Here is an 8,667-nt window from a genome sequence, read left to right on the forward strand (position 1 = left end):
AGGCGGACGGCTGGATGGAGGTGCGGCCCGCTCCGGGGTGCCCGTGGCGGCGCTCGCCGCCTAGGGCGGGGCCCCCTGCCCCGTCCCTCTCCGGCAGCAGGTTCTGGGCTCTGGTGGGGTGCGATTCCGACGACGACGACGACGAGGTAAGGAGTGAGGTAAGTGCAGGTGGCGGTGGCGGTTCGCCGAGGCCCCGTGCGGGGTGCTCGGTGGGTGACTTTGTCGCCCGAGCGGAGGAGCTGGGAGGCTCTCTCATGGCAGGTCGCCGGCGTGCGTTCGCCCCTGGTGGACGCGGCGGCCGTGGACTGGCCCCGAGGATCTGGCGCTCGCCAAGGGGTGTGGACGCGGGCCCGGAGGGGCGCTCGAATGCCCGGCCGGCGGTGGCGCGCCTCGATCTGACGTTGGTCGCGCCGCCAGCAGGTGCGGCGTGCTCGCCGGAGTCGACAGGGGTCGACGACGGCGGCGGGGCGGACTCTGCAAGGGAGACGCAGCCCGCGGCTAGGGTTTCGGCGTTGGCAACGCCCGGGCTGGACGCCTTGCTGGGCTTGTCGGAATGGCCCAGTTTGCCTGTTAGCGGGCCGGGAGGCCCAGTGGTCGAACCTAGTGTGCCAGCGCCAGCAGGGTCGCAGGGGCGCCCCCCTGTGCTTGGGCCTGGTCGGCCTGGCCCGGCCGCCTCAGGCCCGCAAGGGAAGAGGCCTGGGCCCATCGCGACGGGGGATGAGCGGCCGCCCCAGCCTATTTATAGGTGGCTGTGGCTGCCGAAGGGTGCCCTAGATCTATCGCTAGGGTTTCCCGCATCCCCCTCGCAGGTGCGGCGGCTCGGGCATCGCGCGCGTCGCCTGCGCCGCTCCGCCTCTCCACCTCCTCTCACTCGCTCGTTCGCCACCGCGGTGAGGATGGGCTCCCGCCGCGTGGAGAAGCCACCCATGTCGCCTCCGATCCCGGCGGCGGAGAGGCAACGCGAGCAAGATCTGCGGGCGAAGGCGCTCGCCAAGGTCTCGTCGCCGCCGGCGGGCGAGGCGGGCTGGGGGCCGCCGCCTCCCTGGTGGCTCGCGGAGCAAGAGCGGAAGAAGGAGGAAGAGCGTGAGCGCAAAAGGAAGAAGAAAGAGGAGTACCGGCGCCGTGGGATTGAACAGAAGAAGGAGCTCAAGAGGAAGGAATCCCTCCTTCCTCTGAGCGGCGAGCGGGCTGGGGATCCTCTCGCCAAGAAGCAGAAGCAGAAGGGGGCAGGCTCGGCGCTCCCACTGCTGGCTGCCGGGCCGTCGGCGTCGAAGGGCTCGGCTGACGCCCCGATCCCAGTGGAGGAACTCGATGGGCCAGAGTGCTTCAAATGCGGGAGGGTGGGCCATTACCAGAATATGTGCCATTTCAAGCCTTTGTGCGTCGTCTACCACGAGGAGGGGCACGCATCGGCACACTGCCCCATGCGCGGTCGGCCTCTGCAGATGCAGATCATGGGCAACGCCATCCCCGGCGAGGGCTTCTTCTGCCTGCCCTTCGTGGAGTCGGCGGGCGAGGAGGTCAGTGCCCCGGCGGTGGCGGACGCGGCGCTCATCTCGGCGGCACCGAGCAAGCTGTCAGTCTCGATCTTGGAGGCGGAACTCCCCCACCTCTTCGAAGGGGATTGGGACTGGCAGGTGGTGGACGTCGGGGATGACTTGTTCTCCGTCGTCTTCCCCGACAAGGCCATGCTGCGAATGGCGACGCGTAGTGGCAAGCTGTACCTCTCCCTCAACGACATCATGGCAGAGATCAAGGAAGCTGTTCTGGAGACTCCCAAGGCCGAAATCATGCCGGATGTGTGGGTCAAACTTTGGGGAGTGCCACCCAAGCATCGCCGCGTGGACCGTCTCATGGCGGGGACTGTGATGATCGGGCGCCCGATGGAAGTGGACAAGGCGTCGTTGGCGGGGCTGGGTCCTGTGCGGATGCGTTTTGCGTGTCGCTCCCCGGCCAAGATCAAAGGGTTTGTTCAAATCTGGTTCAACAGCGAGGGCTTTACCATCCGGATGGAGGCCGAGGCGGGTGGCAGGCTGGGAGGTACCCCCCCTCCCCCTCCCCCGGCTAGCAAGGACAAGGGCCCTGATGACATGGACAAGGACATGGACAAGGAGAAGGGCGCGAGCATGGGGGATGACTCCATTGACACTGCGACTTGGGATAAGCTGGGCCTCAAGGACAAGACTTCGAAGACCGTGGCCCCGTCTGCGGGGGCTGCGAAGGACCTGGAGGAGCGTCAAGTTGGTGTGGGCAGCAACGAAACGGGCTTCAATCAATACGGCTCCAACATGTCCCTCGGCCTCGACCTCGACAAGGGCACCTCGGCTTCGTGCGACTCGGAGGGCCATTCCATGCTCATCTCCCCGGCTGCGGAAGAAGGCGGGCTTCCCACGCCCGTGCGCGGTCTGGCGATTGGTGGGGGGCGGCTCCATAAGAAGACGGCGGGCCGCAAGACCCCCCCGGTGGCGCCAACGAGTCCCCCCTTGGTGCGGGCGGGCACGCCCGTTTCGCACCGGACGGCGGTGATGGCGTTGGCTTCCCCTGGCGGTGCGGTCGGGGGGCACGGGCCGACGGATCCCCCGCCTCCCTCCGACACTCTCCGGGCGGAGGTGACCAAGGCGGCTCCCATCTCCACGGCCAAGCGCTTCAAGGCGGTGGTGACGACCCCGGTGGCGCAGGAACGGGTCAGCTCCCGGCCAAAGGGCGCCAAGGGCAACCTCCCTGCTCTCCAACGCGGGCAACTCTTGCTGGCCCAGAAGAACATGGAGACCGAAGGTAACCCCCTACCCCGTTTTACGATTTTCGACGATTACTCGGATGAGTGCCTTGGTAGCATTTTAGGGGATAGTGGGGTTGATCTGTATGATGAGGGAGAGGCCCGAGAGCTCCTGTCTCTCATTCGCTCTAAGGAGATCGCGCAGGCCGCGCTTGCCCAGGCGGCGGCGGCACGCGCTGCGACGGCACCAGAAGAGGCAGGGGCTTCTCTGGTCCCGGTCGCCCGGCCCGATCGGGCGGACACAGCAGCAGGGGCTGCACTGTCCCCCCCAGCCCGTGGTCCTGTGAGGACTCGGCGAGTGGCCAAGGCGGTTACCGCTCGTGGTATCCGCCTCCGCAATCGCATAATCTAAATGCGTTTCCTCTTCTGGAACATCCGAGGCTACGGCCACGTTGGGAGGCGGACCCAGCTTAACGAGTTCATTTGCGGCAAAAACATCGATGTAGTTGGTCTGCAGGAAACCATCAAGGCTGATTTCTCTCACCGAGACCTGCTCGCCATCGACCCGCTCGAACGCTTCGTGTGGCACTGGGTGCCAGCGATTGGCCACTCTGGGGGTATGCTACTTGGCATCAGCCATGTGTGCTGCGAGGTGGTGGCTTGGGACGCCGGCCGGTTTTTCGTGTCGGCTCACGTCCGCCATCGTGCGTCTCTCCGCGAGTGGGAGATTATAGTGGTCTATGGCCCGACAGATCATTCACACTCGCATGAATTCTTGGGGGAACTTCAGGAAAAGGTTGCGGCCTTGGGTGTTCGCAACCTACCCCTCATCGTGGGAGGGGATTTTAACCTTATCCGTTCGGGAGCGGATAAGAACAACGGGATTATTAACTGGACAAGGGTGTCCATGTTCAATAATGCGATTGCTTCTATGGCCCTTAGGGAAGTGGCCCGCGTGGGCGCACGATATACCTGGACAAACAAGCAACTCTCTCCGGTCCGGTCTGTGCTGGACCGTGTTTTTATGTTCGCGGAGTGGGAGATGCTCTTTCCTATGTGCTCACTTCACGCTGAAACGAGGATCGGGTCGGATCACGTCCCTCTAATCCTCTCCTCGGGGGAGGACCGGTTAAAACGAAGCCCACGGTTTTTCTTTGAAACTGCTTGGTTTGAAAACCCGGAATTTGAACAAATCTTCCTCTTCAAATGGGAGTCCTGTGTGGCCCGGATCCGGCACGCGAGAGGGCCCATGGATTTCTGGATTTCCGCAGGGGCGGGGTTGCGCGCGGCCCTCAAAGGTTGGGGGGCCAACCAGGGTCGAGAGGATAAGCTGCTCCGAGCCCGTTTGGTGACGGACCTCGCCCGTATGGACGCGGCTGCGGACGTACGGGTTTTCTCGGAGCAAGAATGGGCCGAGCGGTACGCGGTTGAGGCCCAGGTTGAGGCCCTCCTCCGTGCCGAGGAGGAGTACTGGCGTAGGAGGGGCGGAATAAAGTGGACGCTCAAAGGGGACGCAAACACAAAATACTTCCATGCTTATGCCAACGGCCGGCGTCGTAAGTGTGCCATTCTGAGGTTGCAATCGGAGCAGGGGCTCCTATTGCGCCAACAGGACATAGTCCGGCACATTTACGATTTCTACATCGAGCTACTGGGCTCCAGGGAGGAGTCCAGGGCTCGCCTACGGGCGGATATCTGGGATCCCGCTCTGCAGGTCTCGAATGAAGAGAACAAAGGCTTGGGCCTCGCCTTCCTTCCTCAGGAAATCGACCAGGCGGTCCTGGGGATGAAATCTGACACGGCACCCGGTCCGGATGGGTGGCCGGTGGCGATGTTCAAAAAATGTTGGCAAGTCCTCAAGGGCCCAATTTTCGAGGTGTGTAACGAGTTTATGCGTGGCACTGTAGACATCTCGCGCCTTAACTTTGGGGTTCTTTCGCTTATCCCCAAAGTTCAGGGACCGGACAATATTAGACTTTTCCGCCCCATAGCGCTTATCAACGTCCCGTTCAAAATCTGCTCTAAGGCTTGTTCTTCGCGCTTGTCTCCGGTGGCCCATCGTATTATTAGTAGGAATCAAACGGCGTTTATTCGTGGTCGCAACATTTTGGAGGGCCCGTTGGCCCGCCAAGAGATCGTTCACTCGCTCAAGCGTAGCCGCCAGCCGGCAATACTTCTGAAATTAGATTTCGAGAAGGCGTACGACCGAGTGAACTGGGAGTTTCTCCGACAAATCCTTCTGGATCGAGGGTTTTCGGTAGTGTGGGTTCACCGTATGATGCAATTGGTCTCGGGAGGCCAAACGGCGATTGCGGTGAACGGAGAAGTAGGGAACTTCTTTCGCAACAAGCGTGGGCTGCGTCAAGGGGACCCAGCCTCACCGTTGCTTTTCAACTTTGTGGCAGATGCATTGGGTGTCATGCTAGACAAAGCTCGCGTTGCTGGCCACATCAGGGGAGTGGTCGGCAATCTGATCCCTGGAGGGGTGTCGCACCTTCAATATGCCGATGACACCCTACTCCTTTTTGAGCCGGACACTCACAGCATAGCAACGGTTAAGGCCATCTTGTTATGTTTTGAACTAATGTCCGGACTAAAAATTAACTTCCACAAGTGTGAAGTGGTGTCCATAGGGCTGGGCGCGGCCGAAAGCGAACGGGTGGCCAACTTGCTAAATTGCAAGCTTGGAAAGTTCCCGTTCACCTACCTTGGCCTCCCGATCGCAGAGAAGAAATGCTCGATTGCCGATTGGGAACCTCTCAACACTAAGGTGGCGGACCGGGTATGTCCATGGAGAGGTCGATTTATGTCATCAGGGGCACGACTAATCCTTACTAACTCTAGCCTCTCGTCCCTACCCATGTTCGCCATGGGTATGTTCTTGTTGGCGGATGGAGTCCATAAGAAAATGGACACTCCCCGGGCATGTTTCTTTTGGGAAGGTGCGGGCCCTAAACGGAAGTACCATATGGTTAAGTGGCATGCCGTTTGTAGACCTAAAACCCAGGGGGGTCTCGGGGTCATCAACTCTAAGCTGATGAACATTGCACTTATGTGCAAGTGGATCTGGAAGCTGTCCCAGGGAGGGACCGGCCTCTGGATTGACCTCCTTCGCGCCAAGTACTTCCCACATGGGAATTTCTTTGAGGCGTCTCCTCACGGGTCACCTTTCTGGACCTCCATCCAATCCCTCAAACCGTACTTCGCCAGGGGAGCGAGGTTTACGGTTAACAACGGCCGCTCCACCCGGTTTTGGCACGACGTGTGGATTGGCCAGCAACCCCTTTGGTCGGAGTTCCCCCACCTCTACGCCATCGCGGTTGAGCCCAATCAACTAGTGGCGTCGGCCCTCAGTGCCTCCCCGCCCCCCATATACTTCAGAAGGGAGCTTGTGGGACCGGAGCGGGCCGAGTGGGATCACGTGCGGGCTTTGACTGCGACCGTCCGCTTATCGGACTCCGCAGACGAGGTCTCTTGGAGACTCTCGGGCTCTGGCAAGTTCACTGTCAAGTCAATGTACAGGGAGTTGTGCCGCGGGCATGCCCCTATGGCAGCCTCGGGGCTTTGGAAGGCGCGAATCCCGCTAAAAATTAAGGTCTTTCTTTGGCAATTATGTCAGGATCGCCTTCCTACCTCTATTAATATAGCCAAGCGCAATGGCCCTGCTTCCGGACCGTGCGCTTTGTGTCATAACGCGGAAGATGCTGACCACACGTTTTTTCGCTGCCCTTTGGCACGGTTTGCTTGGAGTGCGGCCAGGGAGGCCGCTGGGGTGGATTGGGATCCACGCTCACGCTCTGAGCTTGTGTCTTACTTATCTGCGATCCCGGGCTCTTTGCGCCGGATAATGTGGACGTGTGCTTCGGCCTTGCTATGGGCCTTATGGCATATTCGTAACAAGTTTACTATTGAGGGAGCGTTTCCCTCTCACCCTGCTGATGTTATCTTCAAATGCATCTTATTCTTGCAGCAGTGGGCTACGCTGGGAAGGCAACAGGATGCTGATCTCCATCGACATGCCATCGCTCGACTCCGCACAGTCTACTCGGTGTCCCGGGCCCCGTCACCTTCTCCGTCTGCTGCCTTATAGGGATAGGCGGCCCTTTTGGTCCTGCTTTCTTTGAGCCTGCGTGCTCGCTCTTCTGGCTAGCTATGCCATGTAACGCACTTATCACCGGTCTCGCCTTTTGGCTCTGCTTCGAAACTTGGCTGTCTAGCTTCGGTTCCGTTTAATTTGGTCTTGATACTTTGTTTGCACGCTGCCTATTGTTGTGGGCTTTATTAATTTAAAGCCGGACGTCTCTGGCGTCTATGTTCTAAAAAAAATATAAAGGGAGAAAAAACCCACCAAGTGGCCACAACATCAACGACTCCTCATCGAAGAGAGGCGCCACGTGGTGACATGAAGCGCATCCAACATCTACCCCAGACGGGCACGGTCCCGCTGCCTAGCGAGCGGATGCCAATGCTGCAAGAACACAAGAAATTTAAAGGGGTCAGAGCCCTGTCTAAGAAAGACCCGCTCAATCACCAGCTTATTACGCGTCGTCCAAATCATCCAAACTAAAGCCGCAAAAACTAGTTAGAAAAGGTGTCTCCCCCCTCCCCCTTGTCTGGACTGAGATTAGTATTCTGGCTTCTCTTCGGATTTTAAATTTGTATTTTTTAGATGGAGTGTCTAGCCTTGTTGGACGTAGTTGTGTTGGGACAATTCGATTCACTCATATTTTTCTTTTTAGCGTGTATTTCACACTCACATGTATATTTATTTATTGTTCTTTTCCTTTTCTTGAATCTTTTTTTCTCTTGTCATTTTATTGCATATGCTGTCCTCTTGCATGCCACCTTACACGCTGAAAGGTGTATGCCCTATTTTTTGGGCAGTTGCATGTCCACCCATGGCTTGCAGCTGCAACTGCACACATCACAACTTAATATTGCAATTGCAAGGGGTACAACTCACTTGCAACTAGCGGGCAGCGAAAGTGTGTGTTTAGACGAGTCTGTGCTCTGTTGTTGTGTGCCTGCTGGGAGAGCATCAGGGGTGTTTTCATTTTTTTTCCTTTTTCCTTTTTCCTTTTCCCTTTTTTTATCTTTTTTCTCCACCGCACAAAAGGAACATCCTAAAGACGAGGATCGCCGGAATGTTTCTTATCGTAATTTTTGCAAAAGGAACTCGCACAACAATTACGTGTACAACCCCCGACTAGCAACTATACATGCCTTAACTCGCCCGCAACTGCACATGTCATGCAACTGCATGCGATACAACGCGCATGCAACTAGGGTGTGGAGAGAGAGTATGCTTCATAGTTGTGTGTCGCTACGGGCGGGGAGCCTGAAGGAGGCATTTTTATTCCCCCTTCTCGTCTTTTTTTTGCCACCATGCAAAAAAAAAAACATCCTAAAATTCCGGATCCCCTCAGGGGAGAATTTTTCACTACAGATTTTTATTTTTGAAAAGAAAAACTCAAGCAAGAGTTGCATGTCCACCTCCAACCTAAAAAAAAATACACACATCATAACTCGACTGCAACTGCAAGCGGTACAATGCGCGTGTGAAGGTAGCGAGAGTGTATGCTTTATTGTGAGCAATGCTACACGCACGCGAGTTATGAGTACGGGGTTTACGAGGCTGCTTAGTTGGGCTACTTTAATTGGAGGAAATCAGCATGAGGGACCCACACCCCCCTGAAAATCAGGGGGAGGGAGGGGGGGGGGGGTTGAAGATTAGTTATGGAAGGGATCTGAAAAAGCCTCGTAAAGCTCTGTGAGTATAGAATTTTCGCTTTATTGTTATGTATCAACAAGGGTGTGGGAGCACGGCGTGGAGTTTTTCCTGTTTCCTTTTTCCTTCTTCTTTTATTGTCATTTTGTCCTTCACCGTGCGAAAGAAACAACCTAACTCTTCTTGTTGTTACTAAAAAATATCGAGGGGACACAATATTGAA

The sequence above is a fragment of the Triticum dicoccoides genome, chromosome 2A, assembly GCF_002162155.2.
Source record: "Triticum dicoccoides isolate Atlit2015 ecotype Zavitan chromosome 2A, WEW_v2.0, whole genome shotgun sequence".
Lineage (NCBI taxonomy): Eukaryota > Viridiplantae > Streptophyta > Magnoliopsida > Poales > Poaceae > Triticum > Triticum dicoccoides.